We start from the raw sequence: 20,762 nt of genomic DNA on the forward strand, positions 1-20,762 counted from the left end.
TCGGAACAACGGAGTTTGGGATTAATTTTGTTAGAGAGAAAGAGAAACAAGGAATTTGAAATCCGTTCTGCGAGGCGTGGGCGAGATTCGACGGTGTAAGAATCTTATCGCGAATCTGAAACGGAAATGCCCCGGATGTCCCGACCTAAGCCAACGCGATACGAGAGCCAACCTAACCTAGGCCAACAAAGTAAACTCCTTTCCTAGATTGGCCGGTGACTCGTATAAGTCTGAGAAAGGGATGGGGGATGGTGATGGGGATGAGGGGGAAGCATAAAACTGCAAGAGCGTAAAACTCTCCGACTTGTAGAGTTTCGGGTGAAACAAAACTGGGCGAGATTACGACCCGACGTGGAGAACACTGACCTTTCCCCTACCAGAGGCAACCGACCACGTAGAACTCCGCGGAACCACGAGGAGGTCGAACTTACATCTCTAGCTATAAGGAATTAAAATAGAGACGCACCCGCTGCGGTAAAGTTGCGAAACTAGCGACTAGTTATATACACATGTACATTACACGTACGTACACCTATGCTAGATATCGCCCGGGGCTTTTATTTTCGAACAACGATCCGGGAGGGCGATCTTTGACCCATTTATACGGCTGGTGAGATTTACCGCGTCGCCGCTAACCCGCGACCGTTGATCTCTCGTCTTCCCGACGATCGTCCGATTTTTCACCAGTCCGACGGATGAGCCAACGGAGGCGAAAAACGTCCTCGACGAAATGAATAAAATGATCCGAGAGGGGGTGGGAAGGAAGCGAGCCCGCGAATACAGAAGGGCGGGGGATCTAATTAGGCTGAATCTTGAAAACAACCCCCTCGATAACAATGGCGCGTTATATCAGTCCAATGAAATGGTGCGGACGTAAAAAGAAAAGCATAATTACTATATAGGGGTTGCTACCCGGGTTGCGCTCAACCCTCGTGTTACTGTACACCAGAAGTGCCCCACGGGACCCGCCTTGCCTTAGTTATCGAACGGGGCGAGACTCTCTCTTTCTCCCTCCTCTCCCCGTAGAGTAAGAAGAAAATAGTACGAAACGGAATAGAAAAAAAAAAACAAAAAAAAAAAAAAATCGTTTAGTTTAATAACCTATCAAAAGTATTTCGCTACCCCTCAACCATAAACATCGCCCGATGCGCCTCCAAACCTCCACGTTATAACGAATTCCAATTACTCCAATTGGACTAGACAAATTAGAGGATGAACCTGACCGACGGGACGTCACTCAGCTTCTAAGCCTCTTTAAATAATTGACTTTCAACTTCATTTTTTCAGTTTGAACAGTTTGGCGAGTCGTTTTTGTTTCATCCTTTTTTTTTTCCCCCTCACGCATTTTTTCCGACACAGCGAGCACTTTGGAATCGTGAAACTTGTTTACGACACGGTATTATTATCATTATTGTTGTTGTTGTTATTATTATTATTTTCAAGCGAGGCTGCTCTTTGATGAAGCTCTTTACAGCGAAGATCGTCGGTTTGATTATACCTAACGCAAAGCGAAGAATGGAGGAAAAAGACGAGCGAAAAAAATGGCGTCTTTTGATTAACTTTGAGAAGATCGTCGTTTTAACGAGGCCATATATTTCGTAGTTCAAAAGAAGATTTCGCGATCCCCGGGAGCAGTAGGTTGGCTGCTCTCCGAATACCGCTGTCGAATAATCCTTGTAATTATTAAATGGCGAGGAGACAGGAGCCTCCTTCGAGCTTTCGGCTCGCGTCGAGAACGTATCCTTGAAAGGATCCTTCGTAGTTCGACCGGCGAACGCGCTCCTCCTCGTTATACGATTTTTCGAGAGCATCAAAAGGACGCGAGGCTGCGTCGAATTGCTTCAGAAAGAAAAAGGCCGAGAGATACGACGACACGATCATCCGGAATCACCGCCAATCCTGATGTTGAAAACTCGGTTCAACTGACGCGCGAAGATGTGATTCCATCCCACCCGCTGACACCAAAATGTCTGAGGCTGGAATTACCCTCGTTTCTGGTCAATCGAGGCGAGGAAGCACGAGATAAGGCACGACGGTTAAAAAGACGAGTAAAATTAATCGAGATAAGAAAAAGAGGAGAGTGAAGTTAGGCGTGTAGTTTTACGGTCACTTCCGCGACGATAAATTAGAATGCTAATTCGTTTTTGCACTGCCTCGATTTTTTCTTTTTTCTTTTTTTGTTTTTAATGCGGCTCACCGACCTCACTCGTACAGATTCACCCGCGCTTTTTTTACACCTCAGCTTTTGTCACGCTTTTTACGATATACCGTCACGGATACGCCGCGGTAGGAAAGTCGAGGAGGCGAGAGGGGCGAGGAGGGCGGATAAGAGTCGTATACAAGTACCCTCAGGTAAATTAGGGCGACGCTTCTTTGTTTATCCTTTTTCAAGATTCGAAACTCTGGCCGAGAATTTCAATTGTATCTGCACTAAGCATGGAGCTGCGGATTCAGAGAACCGCTTTTAAAAAGCCTGGAGGCCAAAGCTTTTTCTCTCGTCTTGTCATCTTCTTCTTCTTCTTCTTCTTCTTCATCATCCTCCTCCTCCTCCTCCTCCTCCTCATTCCATTATCCTTTATAAAGGATATTCGACGCATTCTAATTATCTTCGATAATTAATTAACCAAGTCCTCGGAAAATTTCGATCCTCGGTTTATTATTCTTTGTAATAAAAATAATTCGCAATTAGGTTAAAGCAGCACAAGGATGAAGATAATTTTTGCAAAGAACAATGAATAATTGACTCTTCCAACGAGTATACATCATATACCAAGCTAGGGGCAACCAAACGATACTGCATAAACGAAGATGAAAAGAAATTCGGTATAAAATGAAAAAAAAAACGGGGCGGGGAGGGGACGAAAATATCGAATCCATTTCCGGCCTAAACCAACCCGACACGACCCCATCTAATTCCCGCTTGACTATTGTTTCTCGCGCGTTGCATTATATACACCAATATACATATCTATACATCTGATATATATGCACAATATACACCCGCATATTCGTCGACATATATCTTTTCTACCCTTATTGCTGGGGGCAGTTTGTCATGTTAATTTCTCCGTTCCATCCCAGATCTCTCTCTCTTTCTCTCTCTCTCTCTCGCTCTCTCTTTCTCTCTCGCCCCCGAGCCTGTCCTCTGCCCGAATGTTTTCAGGGTGGCTCGGCTTTTAACGGACTGCCGCCGTCCGACTCCACGAACGCAGCGACGAGATGCAAATCTGACTACCGACGATGAAAGGGTTAACTGAACTGCCACCCATTAATATGCTAATAGTTTTCGAGTTTCGAGATTCTGGCTTATGAGAGTTATTATTCGAGCGTAATGACCCAGAAAAGGTTTTTCCGGAAGGGCTGTTTGCGGTCGCCGATATATACGATACGCCTCGTCCCCTTTCCTCTCTACGTCACTGTTCGAGTGCGAGAATCGCGGACGCGAAACGACACATCGAAAAATAATTGTCACGTTACTCTCTTGATTGTTTTATTACAGTTATTCGCGTGTCGTCTTTTCTTCGTTTTCTTCTTCATCTTCGTAACGGTGGATATTCAGGGTGGCCAGAGACTTTTTGGGAAACAAATTTCGCCACATTTACACATTTTCCAGAACCTAAAACGCAGTTTTTCCCTCACATTTACCCAATTCTAGTAGATTACTTAAATTCTATACCGTTCAACTTGTTAACTCTACATTCGCTGCAAATTCAATTCAAATTGAGAAATAATATTCTTACCTTCAACCAAAGACAACGAGAAAGACTGTAATGACACTGAATAGCAAACGACCGTTAGGAAATAGACGATGATAGGATCATCTAACTGCCATAGTGTACAACAAAAGTCAGTATTCCCCTTACGAAAGAAGTAAACTTGTCACCTCAAAAAATCATTTTTGTTTCAAATTTAAGAAAACTGATATTTTCAGATTTTTCCACGACAAAAATAAAAATTCTCCGACAATTCGAGGTTTTCGAAGCGTGTGACTACCCTGATATTGTAATGTTGGGTTTATCTTGAGTTTGCGTAGTTCTTCAATCGTGAACTGCGAGAACTGGTTTGTTTGTTGAATTTTTTGGAATTTTTGGATTTTTAATCTGCTTCTTCTTCTTCTCTTTTTTTTTCAAGGGTAGGAATTACTATCTCAATTTGATATACCTTGCGAAAGCGGAGGAAATGGCACGTGATTCTGGCTCCCAATCTCCCCGAAGCAGATCTTGAAGCCTCGTAAACGCAAATGAAATTCACGCACTAATCCTACAGATGATTAAAGCCCAGTTTACTGCTAAATGGACGTTACGACCTTACAAGCACATAACCAAACAACACCTCTCTACGGGGTGTCTCTCACCGAATTAGCCAGCGAAAAACCATGAAATTTCGGTTCATTGACGATATAGCTAACAAAAAAAAAAAAAAAAACCGTAAACGACGAAGGTCATTCAAGTTCAATTCAATCGCTTTGAATTTACTCATTTCCTTACCGCTTTTCTCGTTCCGTCGATTCGACATTAGGACAAAATTTTTGCTTATAAAATTCTCAACAATATAATCAACTATACCGAATTCGTATCTAAAGTTCGTTTTTTTGTTCCAATCAGAACTTTATGAAAAAACAATTACTAATTGACCGTCTATCATCATTACGTAACGAGAATGAAAATTGGTTTGATCCTTACAGCACGAGTTTCTCATACCATAAAAAACTTGTGGAAAGCTTTATTCAAGTACGAATAGTTATTTATTTATTTTTTTTTGTAAATTCTACAACACCGCTGCGCCAGTTAATGCATTATACGTACATCGTATTATATTCCATGCCACGTGCAAGGGTATCAATCTCGTTAATCTTTGACAAATAAATAACCAAAATAATGTAAAACTTCAATACGGGGGTGTTTTTACAACGACAAACGACCGCTTGTTTCTCATTTGCTTTTAGCAAGACATCGAGTAGATCGAGGAGGGTTTATCTATGCGGGCAAGAAGACGACGTGTGACGTTAAGTCAAGATAGACTGCAGATCCCAGAGTACGATGTATAAATTGCGTATCTCGGTGCAGCAGCAGCAGCGGCAGCAAAGCCCGGAGTTTTACGCTATTGGCTCGCGGGTAATAAACTCGAATTAATTTCAATCGTCCCGTCGCGTGTATATACATACACACACGCGCATACCCATGCACACGTACAAGCGTGAGTCCCGCGGTGCGTACACGGCGTATGTTTCGCCCTGGCGTGTGTAACGTAGGCGAATCGACGACGCGGGTCATTATTCCAGGTTACGCGCAGGTTGCCCCGTGGGCGCAGGAAGGGGAGGACGAGGACTCTGACGTAAAACAATAATGGCGCATCATAAACGATGGAACACTTAACACTTGGCACTTAAACAACTGGCAAATTGCTCCCTTGTCAGTCTGGCTCTAGCCCCGAATTTAGTACTCCTATACCAGTCAGCCACCCGCTGCTTATTGCCGAGCACGAACTCTCGCTGCGTGATACTCGCGAATCCTTCGAGACCATTTCCTACATCCGTTTCTCCGTTTTCTTTCAATTACATACGATAACGGTCGCCGACTGAAAATTTTCTCGTTGCGAATCACACTCGGTCGATTTCCGAGCGGCAAATTGATCGTTGGATCGATCATCGGCAATCGATATTCGGAATTGACGAGTTACTTGTCTTCGGTAAGAAAAAGCGAATTTTTTTGCCTGTTTCAATAACGGAACTTTTCGTAATCGTAGGAATACGGGAAACGTTGATCGATGATTTCTTTTTCTCACAGACCTGTTCTCTGCAAAACTTTGAAATTTGACAAATATATTCAACACCGTTTCGGTTAGCATTAATATTTCACCGCCTGGAAGTTTTACGGAAAAATATCTTTCCTTTTGCATTCGACATCCCGATAATCCAAATCAGACGAATGTTCAATTCTGAAACTCGCGAGAACGAAACCATTCTACAAGAAACAATAAAATTATGTAACTAGCTAAAACTGATGATCGATTATCAGTAACCTGAAATTAATCTCCATTTGGGTCACAAGTTTCTACGATCGGTTTAAAAAGTCTGTCTAGTATCAATGAAAATAACATCAACGTGATGAAATCTGCATCCTACCTATTCGCGAAAGTTGACTCGTGTAGCTTCTCAGCCTGTGCGATTAAAGAAATCCTACGATTGCATCTATAAGGGAGGGAAGATGTTACATTATAATACATAACGGTGTGAAACAGCGTTTGGTAAAATGTTAAGTCGACCGGGCAGCTGTTTGTAGAACTTTCCACCTTCCTTTATTCATTTTATCATCATTGTTATTGTTATAATTCGTTTTTTGTTTTTTTTTTTCTCTCTCTCCTCTTCCGTGTACACATAGATCTTTTTCCGGTAGTTCGCTTCCTCTCTCCCTTTAGCGCTACGACGACGTGAGTTAAGCGGCTTGTAATATCGAGCCTCGCAAATCACGGCTTAGCTTGTTGGCTCAAGACAGTTTTGGACTTTTACTGTTATGGCGTATATATTTTATGAGGATATTGTAAAATTAAAACTGGTCCCCATCCTCGCCCCTTCTCTTTTCAACTCTCGCCTAGCGGTAGTTCGACGGGGGTATACGGCGATAATGGGGGTCCGCCGGTGGAGCGCAGGGGTAGAGATGCCGGGCGCGGAACCCCATGGAACACCATATGCCTAGACGTGTAATATATTTAGGCCTTGGGGTGGCGAAACCACTATTTGGCTTTCATTACCTCTGTACCTTTTACGCACTATTTTCCTGCGACGGAACAGAGACGGCGAGATCGGTGAAAGAAGGCGATTTGAAAAGATGAAAATTACACATATTTCAAAATATATTGCGCCGCGAGTCCCCCTGATCCTTGACGCGAAGGGTCCGGAATGAAAGTGCGATTCGCAAGTTTTTCTAGTGACGCGTCACTGAGATTCGCGTCAATTACACCGGCACCGTATCGCTTATGGGGGAGAATTGAAACCCCGTTTAACACCTGCGCTTATACTCGCCTCGATTCATGGTGCTGGGGAAAAAAGCAAGGTGAGATAATTACGCGAGGCGACGGTCAACTAAACGCACCGATGTATCGGACCCGGCTCTAGGATCTGTGAAACACGCGGCGATAAATGCGACAGATAAAGGTTGAGCCTCTCTATCATTATTTCGTTAGGTAGTATTTTTTACCGCTTATAATTCCTGCTCTTTTTTTCTCCCCACGTCTTTTCCACCTTTTTTTCCACCCCTCTTTCTCCGTACAAGTTCTTTCGTGACGAGGCGAAACTGCGATACGACACCCTGTGGACGTAGTCCTGAATTCTTAATTTTTATCACCTTCATGCTGAACGCCTGCGGAACCTGAGCAAAATTTTGTTGTTATTTATCCGTATTTTTTCTTTTTTTTTTTTTTTTTCTTCGTTGTTTGTTTATGTCTCTTGCCTCCGTTCCGTTTTTTGCCTGCGACAATCTTGATGAGGTAAGGAAGATTAAATCTCGTCGTTATACGCCCAAACTACCTGCAGCTATATTGAATACCAGATTAGCTGCGCGGGGATGAATTATTCCCTTGTCGAACCGGACAGCTGCGCAAAATGCAGATTTTGCACGCGATCTCAAATCTCGCCGATTTTCCCGCTAGATAAGTAGAGTGAAAAAAAAAAAAAAAAAACGTCGAAAAGTTGTTACTGCACTGAGAACAATGTCCAATTTCGGTTATTGCAGTACACAGTAGTCGATCGACTTCGTTTTTTTTTACCGTTAACGATGAAATAAATATTCCGGGTTTTAAGATGTGAACCAATCTTTCAAATATTATAGAAAAACACAAGCAGCTATAGACTGGCAATGAGCCAGCCCTCGAATGTTCCGTTCACACACTGCAGGTTCCAAGTTCATAGAGAGAAAAAAAAAAAATAATATCCAATTCGAACTTCGAACCACAAATTCAAATTCGTGATTAACGATTTTAAGGCCTTCGGATTGACCATATTACATGAAAATATGACGAGTTTTTGTACGTTAAAACACTGTAGTGGATCCATCGTTACAAATTTTAGAAGTTTGACCTTGGATTCGTTATCGGTGACTCAAAAAACCTCCGCCAACCAATTTTCAGCAAAGTCCGAATGTTTTTAGATTTTTATCCGGCATATTAGATCGCCGTTTTATATTCGTCATTAGCGACCCAAAAAACCTGACGGTACCAATTTTCATTCAAATCCATTCATCGCCTCTCAAGACATCGTCATTCTTGTTTTATTTTTTGAAATTTTGTTATGTAAATACTCGAAAAAATGGCAAACCGATCAAAGCCAAAATCTAATCTAAACACACAGATGTCCGTTTGAAAATGAACGGAGGTGATTCCCTAAACTTCGAAATGCGGAGATCTATTGAAAAGTCTATTTTTCACTTTCGGTGTGATTACAATAACTTTCTTTTGTTTCTGAAAAAAAATGTTACACTAATTTTTTAGTACATAGTCACGCGTACAAAGAACATGTGACGTGTGCAAAAAAAAAAAAAAAAAAAACATGTACAAAGAACGAGTTTATCAAAATATCTTCACTACCGATACGCATCTGAAAAAAGGAATACATGGTTGGATGATGGGAAAAAAAAAAGAACCTTGTGGAGAGAGCGAGGCCGTTGTAATTCCGTGGATTTATCGTAAACACGGAGAACAGTTCTAAAATTTGTCTCTAATACCGGGTAAAAAAGGGAATAGGCAGTAAAAACCTATGGGTATATTCGAGTGGAAGAATTATCGAGAGAGAAACAGAGAAAGAGAAGAAAGAGGGTCGAGTGTTGAGCAAGTCCTCCCTCCTCGTTCTCTTCATCCTCCTATTTCTTATTCCTCGGCTCGGGCTTCTTATTTTTCAAGCAGTCGTAAATTAGGAGTTTAAACGAAATAGGTTCCAAGGCGTACAGATCCAGGAGTAGGTAGTTCGGTTAGTTCGTAGTTGTCGACGGGGAGGCTCTCCTCGGTGGTGAATATGTTTTAATGTACTTGTTAATAGGCAGTCTTAATCCCCCCGTAGTAGTTCGCTTGGATTATGGAAGATGTATGCTGATGGAATCTTGGTTTATAGTGGTTCAGTCCGTTGATGAACACCATTTATATTAGCATTGTGGTACGGCCGGGGTTGGATGCCATGCCACGCGATGCAGGTCTGCGCAATGGCTTCAGCACACCGCGAGTTATTACGGGAATGTAATTAATTTCCTCGACAACAAGGAGTCGGAAGTTGAGCCGCGACTAACGTTGGTGAACCGCGTACGCACGGGAGCCAGAAAACCTGCGTAAAACATCCAGTCTGGTACGAAATATCCGCGGCTTGTTAATCCCCGAGGGTAACAACACATCGATGGCCACTTTCCCGCCTCTGTCACGTATAATTTTTACTTTTCTGCTGACTCTTTGCCTCCCGCGGCTAATCAAGTTACGCCCCGGGACTCGGAGGAGCTCCTCATACTCGAGTGCACGGCTAATCCGTTCACAGATAATTAATTAAGGCCTTGATTACGAGAGTCGTCGCGGTTCCTCTCTCTGCTCCGTCTTTTATTCCTCGTGGCGAGGGTGACGGGTGATGTAAAAAAAAAAAAAAATAAGATAAATAAATAAAGAAACAAAATGACAATGACAATAAACCACCGTCGGATATCACGGTGCGTTTCTACTCTGTCTGCAGTTTCATGCAACTGTTGCGACTCTCGTCTAGCCTTTGCGTATAAAGGGGCGAAGTGGAGTACAGTGGAGTGGAGTGGAGTGGAGTGGAGTGGAGTGGAGTGGCGGTGAACACCAGCTGCGATTTACACACGATGTAATCTAGCCGCTGGACGCGCTATTACGCAACAAATTGTTAAGCTGATGATTTGGCTTTATCACTACCGGCCGCGATTCCAATCTTTCTGGTTATTTTCGAACAGCTAATGGCCGCTTGACACACACCTCGTCTACCTGTCCAGGTGGCCGGGCACCTTCCCTTCTGCGTCAAGTAGCTATTCATTTGTCAACCACCCGAGTTCACCATCCCAGGTAGGTAGGTAGGTACGTTACGGAGTCGTATTCTCGGTCCCTACTTCCAACCCTTTTCGAAAGCGGCCGCTTCTCCTTTTTACGAGATGAAAAATTGGTCCGTATAATTTTCAGCGGACGTGACGAGTTTGCTGCGGAGTATGGAACATTTTAAAAACGATGCGAGGACGACGGGAAGCGATGATAACGATATGACAATAAAGAGGAGGAAAAAGGTGATACGGAGGAACGGGTAGGGGTGAAAACAATACGAGGGACAAAATGAAACAAAAATAAGAGTGAAATATACGATCAACCGGCGAAAGTGATTATGAATAATTCGTCGAGCATTCACCCTCGGCACATTCGGTAAAATTCAGTTCGCGAGGAAATTAAAAAGAGTCATCTAGCGCCGGACCGCTAATGGCAGGCATCGTTCACGTCAATATGGCCCATTGCCCGTATTACCATATTACACTTAGAATCTCTCTCTCCCTCCAGGCCGCTGTCGCTGCTGCTGTGGAGTATAACGTTGGACAAGATCTTCCCTCCCGCTCCGACATTCATTCTGAACGTCACTCTGCTCGCTCACCGAGTATTGCTTATAAATACCAGCAATTACAAAACCCGAAGGGGGGCCTCTCCGTTCTGCAGAATAGAGAGTTGATTGTGTGTATGGCATTCATTGTCCGCTACCCAACCACCTACATCCACTCCCTCCGACGCTGATGGCGAAAATCGAATTTATACTTTAATTAACCCCCCTAACTCCGGCAGCCTTCGCTGGCCACTTGTCATTTTATCATACCGGAACACACTGCCAAATTTGAACAATTCGAGGGGCCGGGAATGTTTTCATCTCACAAAATGACAAGTATCAAAATGTGAAATAACCAAGACGCTGGTAAGACCGAGTTTCGAACTATGGCCTGCGTCTGATTTCGGGACTTCGGGACTTCGAAAGACTTCGCGTGATTTCAAGCAACGTCCACGACTTCACGACTTTAGGACTTGATGTGACTTTGTGACTTTGTGACTTCAAGGGACTTCAAGGCACATCGTTACGATTGACTTCAAGTGACATTACACTGACTTTAAGCAACTTCCAGTGATTTCGTGACTTCATGGAGCACTGTTGCTACATGACTTCAAGTCACTTCGTAACTTCAAGGAATTGCACGTATCTTCAAGTGACTTTAAATGACTTCGCACTACTTTTCTTTGCGGTGTATGTACCTGACTTCACAAGTTGTTAACCCTTCGGGTAAAACCTTTTTAACTCGTGTGAAAAATAGTTGATACTCGCATCTCCGAGCAAAAATCTCATTCCATGACCACCCCTTGACCGTTACGAATAGCTGCCGATGCCGCCGAGTGGCAAAAAGTTTGCGTCATCGTTGTCGTTGTTCCAGAAAAGGTTTCGAACAGGGTGACCGGATACGTAATAAGGGTGATACATATGTCGATGAAGAGGGATGGGAGCGCGTCAAACATGAAGGTACCGCCTTGATTTCTACGACACGTTTACAGAGCGGAGTATACGCCATGTATGCAACAATGAAAAGATGCCACGTGCAGCCTCAAGACTTCCGATCAATTAACTCTAGTTTCACTGTTGAGCGGTGCAGTAGTTTCCACTCGAGAGTTTCTGGGGCCTGTTCATCACCCCCAGTCGCGTTTCCATCCCCATGAAACGAAACTGAACGATGTAAAGGAGCGAGCGCGACACGGTGCAAAAAAAAAAAAAGAAAAAGAAAAGGTTGATACTCAAGAGCGCTTCACCTCGATCGTGAAACATATTATGTAACCAGTGGCAAACCGGATGATTTGCCCGGAGGTAAGAGACGAGAGGACGCGTTGTCAAAGGAGGAAAAAACCAGGACGCGTGTTCCAATTTTCATTCACGACCAAGAACTACAAGCATGGGAAGCACTTGCCGACTTATTAACGTCCCCGGAATTGTGTTGGAATCATCGCGCAATAGATTCGGCATTCGGTCTACAGTCGGCATCGACACACGTCACGCAGCGGGACTTTAGCGTGTGGGCAGAGGGGGCTGAGTTAATAGCAGCATACGTTTCACACTGAGAGAACGGACGTGTAAACTTTACAAAATATCACGCCGGGAGGTCGGAGAAGTGGAGGCAAGAAGACTCCTCTCTCTCCCTCTCTCTCTCTCTCTCTCTCTCTCTCTCTCCTTCTCTCTCTCTTTCTCTTCGCCTATGCCTGCGCTACGTTTTCACTGTTGGATTGGAAAATGGCGAGAAAATGATTCCGGCACGTGCCGCCGGCGCGTGTCGGATAATTAGATATTCTTTAGACCGTCCATTAGACCATCCGCAAAACTCACACTTACATTTTTCCTATCTCGATCGAGTCACGCGGCACGATTGACGGAGAAACACGGAAATCGTCGGTTGGGCTGATCAATATTAGTCTCGTGTTTCCCCCATCGTCATTCCGAACCTCACGATGCTGCAATGCTGGACATTAATTGCGATTTATCCATACGCTGAGCAAAATTTTATTTGTTACGGTAACTGGAAAAATTGAGCGAAACAGGTGTCGTTAAAAAAACTGTTTTAATATTGTTGGAATTACGAAAAACGAGGCACGCCTGACCATTTGGCGCTATTGTCGATCCTTTTTTCATTATTGCAACGCAAAATCAGTTTGTGAGGTTTACTCTACTTTTTCAGTTCAATAAGGCTTTAACGTCAATTTATCCTTGCACAAGCGTAAAATTTTCGCAACAGTTACGAGAAAATATAGCAACAGTGATCGTAATGAGAAAGAATAGCAACGGATACCAGACTTTCCGGTAACAGCTACTGAAACTAATTTTCATTTTCTACCTGAAACTATATTTTCCGATTGCGGTAAAAAATGAAAACAGTCAAGGACTGAGCGGTAACCGGAACTCAAAATTTCATCTCGACTCCTTCCACATTTCGAGAGCACTTGCGTCATTTTTCACACCGAACGGTCACCCGATTCTCGATTCTTCCAAAACCACGAATCCAAGGACCTCGACGTGCGCTCGTTGAAATTCCGATGCGATTCCAAGTGCGAGGGTGTAATCCCGCAGTGTTCCCTGCTTCGCCCCGAACGTGATTAAAAACAATTACCCATTTCTGCGCCCCGTTCGGTACGCCCCTTTCTTGTAATGAGTATGAGAAAAAATCGCGAAACATCCCGAGGTCCTGCGGGTAATAGTTTAACCCCGGAGGGAGATGATCCCTGCGCGTCATTGCCGAGCGGCCCTGACATTTGTATGAAAATATTCGTCGGGACATCCTTCTCATCGTGCTGGCTCGATCGTTTCACGCCGGAAGCGGGTCTGGAATCCGCTTGACAAAACCGCGGCGAAATTATTCGAGGGAGAAGTTTTCCAAACAAATATGTCTGACCGTTGAGGCTGCCGACGGTTTTGAATTTCCCTCTCTAAAAGCCACCTCGACGTCTCGATAACTCGAGAGAATTAATTCCGAACAATCAGGGCTTAGAATTACAACCGGAGGGTTGCCGTAGTTTCGCGGCCTGCAATATTAATAATCGTAAGGTTAAAAGTATAATGCCGATATTTCATCACGGGCGATGTAACCTTTTGTTATCAAGATATTTATCCCTTGTATCTGTCTTCGTTTTAATTCATCTTGAAAATAACTGGTAGAGTTGTATTATAACAAGGAGTTTCGGTTACACGGCTGCGCGCCTTATACTTTAATAATTATACACGGAACGAGAAATTTCCCTACAGATGGAAGTTTTCGCCTTGCAGGTTGTATAACGTAATTACATACTTATATACATACTTTGGTCTACATATATATTCTATATATATATATATATATATATATTCGGCACTTTGCCGGCATATAATTGGTATTTCCAGACACACTAATTACTATGCATAAGGGCTGCGCGCGCCGGTGAATTAAAACGGGGTAAATATTTCTTTGATTAAAAATTTCCACCGGGCATATTCGGCAGCGTCAGGGCGGCTCGGAAAATGCCAAAATTACGAACCCCGTTCCCCGTTTGTAATTCCGGCATTTGCACATCGTACGCGAAAATATCCACGGAAAATGCGTATAACGCGACAAGTATAACACTGCCTGGACAAAACATTTGCCAAATTCTAGTCGAGCGTCGTTCTCGGCGAAAGGGTTGACTTCTATCTTTTTTCTTCGTGTTTTGTTTTTTTTGTTTTTTAACGGGGGGGTTGTTTAAAAGCGTTTAACGCTTAATGCGCGCCGAATGCTCGCGGGCAAAGTGCTTCTTTATCTACATCTTTGCGGGGTTGTTGGATCGTTCGTCGTGGTCAAACCTCGAGGTCCGGACCTACGCAGAAGGCAAAATCCCACTGCGTTTAGACGAGCGACATTTTTATTAAAGACGTACCGAACGTAAAGTCTGGACGATAAAGTGCCGGGATGGAAAAAAAATTCGAAACAAAGCTGATCAAATTGAATTTGGTTGTAGGAATGTCTTTTTAACGCATGCAAGTTACGGTAACTGTTAATTTGAAAATTCAGTAGTTCGTTGTTCTAACAAAGAGGAACAACCTCGGAAAGTCTGTATTGTTGTACGATTTTCATAATGATAGAACTACGGTTAACCGAAGAGTATGTATAAATACAAGATGTGTCAATTATTCATATCCTGCAATAATTTTACCGATATCAATTAATATTTCACTTACTGATTTGAACATTTACGAACAATATCAAGTTTAAATAATTGAAATCTATAGTCAAATGACGATTAATATCAGACTTCTGAGATCTAATCGTTCGAAAACAGTTGCGTATAATTGAAATTTTTCGATCATTATAATTCGCGATTGTTCAATTGATAAAATTAAATTTCTCTAGTTTTGTTCAAGCCCCACGTTTTTCGACTACAATGGTAGTTAGAACGGCGACGCTTTGGTGTCACGATAAAAAACAATTACACGAGAATAACGATAATATACTTAACTTGACGCCGACGAGAATCCATAAACAACTGTTTTTCGCTCTTTCCGTTCCCGCACTAGGTTGTTATTTGTGTTTTTTTTTTTTTTTTTTTTCTTTTTTGCTTGTTTGTTTTTTATCCTCCTTTTTCTTTTACTCTTCTACCTCTTCCTCTACTTCTGCTTTCCAGTTTCGTAGACAGAGAGGGAAATGTCTGTTACAACCGGCTAGCACGAAACTATGAGTTGAGTTATGGACAGAGGCCGAGTCCGATAGGCGTGTCTCGAGACATTCGCTCCTCTGCACCCTTTGCTAAATCGCAGAATTAATCTTACCCGTATAGTATAACCGAGTATAATATAAACACACACACGCACGCAGTCGCACTTGTTTAGGTGCCGCATGTTTTATTTGTGGACAAAGATGAACACGCGCATATAATTCAATCTCTAAGATCTGGAAAGCCGATTAAAGTATTGTCGTCGTACACTTACAACGCAGCGATACAATACGGGTTGTTATACACACATTCTCTTCCTCTCTCTATCTCTCTCACTCTATACGTATATAACATGCCATTAAGTAAAGATTATTTTTCTTTACCTCGTTGCATTACTCCTCGGGTTTCTTCAAAGTAAAAAAATTCTATAAGGAGCCTAGCTACACGTTGCGTACGATGGTTCCTCGAGGAGAAGGAAGCGAATCCTGTCGTAAATTCTACCTATACCCAAACCCTGCAGGGTTTTCTTAAATACGAAAGAGGGACGCGAGGCAGCCGCAGCGAATCATAATACCTACTTTTAATGAAAATAAATTTCTAACGTTGTAACCGTAGATTTTATATTGATACTACAGGTTTTGCAGTTTACATTCGTAAGAAGACGAATTGAAAATTTCTTTTTTTTTTTACTAAATTCAACAAACTTTGCAATAACGTTAAATAATTATTGGCGAACATTTAACTACGACTACCGAGCATTAGGCTGGTGGACATGACCGTGATGCGCGTACGAGGTATAATGCTGACCGCTAAATGGCCTCCGCGTATCAAAATCCCCTAGGGTATAGATCAAACGTGTCGAGATCATAGAGAATATCGTATAAGTTTGTCGTCGTTTGCCCAGCCGACGATATGAATCGCTGTAGGTTTCAAGCGTTGCGCTGTTACATCATATGGTACCTTCCCACTCCAGAACGGAACGTGAATAACACAGCACTTGCCGAACGCCGCGGGCAGAGAGATGGATAGAAAGAGAGAGAGAAAGAGAGAGAGAGAGGGAGAGAGAGAGAGAGAGAGAGAGAGAGAGAGACAGGCGGAGGTTGAAGAGAAATCTTTTGACAAAGGACGAATTGGATCCAGTACGACCTCCGAATGGCAAATATGTGGGTTAATTTACCGTGTAAATACGATAAGAGCGAAGAGTAGGTAGAAGAAAGAGGATTAAGGGAGGGGGAGGGAAAAAAACGTGGCGGTAAAGAGAAAAACATATAATATACGTGTATAATGTATACGATGTCGTAAATGTACGCGGGCTGTGAATATTACAAATCGTTTGAAAATTCGAATAAAGTGGTCGACGAGGATCGCACGCGGTGAATATGCCGGAAGAAGGTTCGGCGTGTCTGCCTAGGAGGAATGATGAAAAAAGGAGAGAAGGGAGAGGAGGAGAGGAAGAAGAAAAAAAAGATTGATACTCGCACGTCTGTAGGGGGAGTGCGTGCGGGGGCATCTGACTTGCAAAAATTTCGAAATAGAAACGCGAAACAATATTTCTGAAAAATGCAAATCATCCCTTGGATGTGTGTATACGGATCTAACGGATGAGTTGTCTGAAATAAATTGAGACGGATGCGGGATGGAAATGACATTCAAATTGTGGACGTAGCAAAATGACAAAAATATACATACGATACACACACCCTTCATTCGTACATCACCGCGCGTAATTGCCTGATATTCAGATCTCGCCTTTCTACATTCAATTTCAACCCGAGCCGGAGAAATCGAGGAGTCAAAAAATGAGAAAAAGAAAAGAAAAGCAAAACAAGAGCGGAACACGTGTAATCTACCCCATTTCTCTTTGTACGCATAAGAGGGCAAAATCACGTTTCACCGTGACGATATGAAATTGGAACAATTATAGTCCGTAGGCGAATAAGGACACAATGCGTACACGGTGTCGCTGACTGACTACCGGTCAGTTTCCCATGAAAAGCGCGTGATTCCTTGTTAAACAGGAAACATAGGGAAAAGGGTCAGAATTTCGTGTGATACACACGCTCTTCAGCCTAACAATTAGAACAATGCTAAGCAGCGTGTGACAACCGTCTTCTTGACCATCTCTCGGGGTTTGTTGGATTCAAGCTGCGTCCAGTGGTCAGCTGCGGATCGACGATGGTCAGCCCTGTTTGCGCTTGCGATAGGGAGGAGAGGCCCTAAACCTCGACGTTAGGAAGAGCAGCCATTAACCGATGCATCACGCCCTCGTGCACCTCGTAGCCGAACGATTGTTAGGTGCGTGCATCATCGCGGTCAGTCCGTGTTTCAGGGCGCGTGATGAAAACGGTGTGAAACGAATGAAGCTGATGGTCCGACACGTGCTCACTGTCAATCTTCGTTACAACGGGGCTTGTTTGGTACCGAGGCAGAAGTATCGAAACAGATTCCCAGACAGGCGAAACGGAAGCAGGCTGGGAGAGGAAAAGAACGAGAGAGGGATTCGTGAAATTTCGGAAGGACGAGACTGCCGGTGACTATGAATTATTCAAAAAGAGGTTCGAAACGTTGCGTTCAAATACGAGATTGACAATCGAGAGAACACGGGAAAGAAGGAGGAAAAAAAAAACAGGACGGAAAAAAAAAGGAGGAGGGAAAGATTTCTGCTGGCGGAAGAGACGCGAATGGTATGAGCAGTCTTCGATATATGCGAAAGGACGCGAGGAATATATTTATCATCGTATCATATCCCTCAAGGAAAATCAAATGGGGTTTTAAATTCCGTCAACGATGACATGTGGGACGAAATTGACCGTCGGCTAGGAGGTTTTACGTGCCGGGATGAAAACAGGGGTGGAATCGCCCCCGAAGAGTATCGGCTTACCCCAATTTCGCCCCCAATCATTCCGAAACCTAAAACCCGTCGACGTCTCTTCGTCTTCTTCTTCTTCTTCTTCGTCTCTCTCGTTCGACCTTTTCTTGTTTTTTTTTTTCCACGACAATGATATTGATACGGTACAGAAAGTAAAGATCCACCGTGTCCTGCGCGCATTTGACGTATGAATACCGCGACCGAGGTTCGCCTGCCGAAGATAGGTCGACGTATAAAACCGTCTGACAAATCGATACACGTCAGTATTCTCGATGTTCAATTTTTCACCCGGTATCGACATCGCAACGCGGAAACAACGGAAACTCGAAAACATTTTTCAACCATCGGTACGGAACGCGAACAGAAGGAGAGACCTTTGCGATTTTTATTTACCCTCTGGTTTTCTTTTTTGGTTTTTTTTTTTTTTTCTTTTCGTCACTGTACAACGCTGCCAAGAGACTTTGCGGTTTATCGATGGAAAACCGGGTGAAGAGAGTGGTGGATGAGAAAGAGTTAAAAAAAAAAAAAATAAAAAATCGTCCGAGTACGAGTGAGGCGAAATGTTGGAGAAATGCTCGGATTTGCATCGATTCCATCGCATGGTTGGACATGGACGCTCAGGTGGTATAGGTATAACAACCCGTCAGCCTTGTACAAGCTGCAATAATTCCGCGACGCAAATATGCGGCAGGAAATGTAAATTAGCCGCGGTGCGGCCAGGTAATCACGTCTCGGTGATAAAAAGGTGATAAATTACACGAGTGCGCGAATTGCGATAGTTATCAGCGTTATTCAGCCAAGCCACCCCCGCCGCCTCCGTCGCGACGCCGGCTGCCACCCGTGGAAAATGCTAGCTCGGTCCGAACCCCGTCGTCCTTACAAGTCGGTACTGCGTATCGCCAGGATCCGTTCCATAGATCCTCGCACACACCTCCGAGTCACGGGACTGCGAAAAGAAACTCAAATTCTTTCATCCCCCTCCTATTTCCCGTCCATCCACCCCGATTTGCGGTTAAAGATAAAGCGTCACTCGTTCTAGGCGGCCAAGAATACCCCTTAAAGAGTGAGAAATTTAAACATACCCAACCACCAGAAAGGGGTAAAACACCTCTGAAAATACTGCAGGAATTACTGCCTGACATGTTATTAGGCATTTAGCCCCCTCTTGTCGTATTTTTCTTACCCTTATCTGTGAGTTATTCGATGTTGTAATTATAATACTGTGTGCGAAACGTAAATGTATACGGTACCCTGCGAGATTGAACACAAGAGGTGAAAAACTGTAAAAATAAAAGTACGTTGTTGGTTCAGTCGTGAGAAAAGCACATCGACGCAGAAGCTATGAATAACGTCAGGTATTTGACACGCGGATGCAATTATTACAACCCTTCGTTTTTCTTTTCTTTTCGATTCGTAATAGGGTGATCTCAGTGGGTGACGAAAGAAAATGATACATCGGACCTCCCGTTACTACGATAATCAACTTTCAATTTCCAAGCTCAAACGGAAGTGACCAGCTATTGTTAGTGTGTGAATCGAGACATCATTCGTCTTATGACTCTATCAAGAAAATTCAATGTACCTTCCGGCGGATATTCACGATCAAGTCGTAATAACAAGTCGCAGTAACATCTCATCCCAACGGAGCCCAACTTCCCTGGTGATAAAACGTACATAACATGTATAGACTTTAGTATTTTCCTCAACAATGTAGCGAATCGAATGTAAATACGTGAACAATATTGAAATGAAGCCAAAATCTATATGTAATTTAGCATTGCTGTACATAATTTTGCTTGATTCTGGTGAAACTGCACAATTGTTCGTGATTTGATCGAAATAGTAGAGTACAAATAACTGGATACGTTCCAAATCCAGATACCGCTATCGTTGTAAAATTTGTACAGGAAAAAAATGATCTCTCCCGTCCCTCGACTTTAGGTGGGACTCTGACCAATTCTGAAACACGTAAGTGATTGATCGTTGCAACGAGTCATCCGATCCCCGATTCTCTCCCACGGCTCCGAGTTAAACTAATTCACTCTCACTCTCACCTGATTCTCTCACATTATTTTATTTCTCCGCACTCCGGGGTAGCAGATCACCACCGTCCGTTCACACACCTAGTCCAACACGTAAGTGCGTGTGCGAACGCAACGCCGCGTAGCATCGTCGAGGGGTTGCACAGGCATAACCACCGCATAGACACTTGCTGTACTAGGGGAAAGATGGCTCAGGTACGAACCCACCTCGTAGCGATGAAATTGGTAGTTAATGAGCGGCTGTTAGGTGCTGGTCACATCGGTGCCGGACTCCAAACCGTGACGGTGGCTAGCACGCCATCCTGAGGGAGGGAGGGAGGGAGGGAGGACGCGAGTAACCCGCGATCGGAGTCCCCATCGTGAGAGCATCTCTCCTGATCCTGAAAAGGAGGGATCCCACCCACCCTCGACACCCCCGCGTTCTACCTCGCGTGGACACGTGACTAGTTTATGTATGGAGGAAGGGAGAGAATGAGGAAGAAGGGCTGCGCGATCATCGGAGGGGTAAATATTGTCGGACTCTCACCCACGCGCGTTTTAACGACGATCAACGTTCGCCTCGATTTATGCTTTGCGCTCGCACCGTAGGTCGGCTCATCGAGCATCATGCTACACCACCGAGATAATGAATATTACACGTATTATAA

At 43.6% G+C, this 20,762-nt stretch overlaps 1 long non-coding RNA gene across 1 annotated transcript in view; it reads right to left on the bottom strand.

Moving 5' to 3' along the window:
* Window positions 1-20,762, bottom strand: part of LOC124182777 — a 70,244-nt gene that overhangs the window by 48,998 nt on the left and 484 nt on the right. The window lies entirely within an intron of this gene.

This window comes from Neodiprion fabricii, chromosome 5 (assembly GCF_021155785.1).
Source record: "Neodiprion fabricii isolate iyNeoFabr1 chromosome 5, iyNeoFabr1.1, whole genome shotgun sequence".
Classification (NCBI taxonomy): domain Eukaryota; kingdom Metazoa; phylum Arthropoda; class Insecta; order Hymenoptera; family Diprionidae; genus Neodiprion; species Neodiprion fabricii.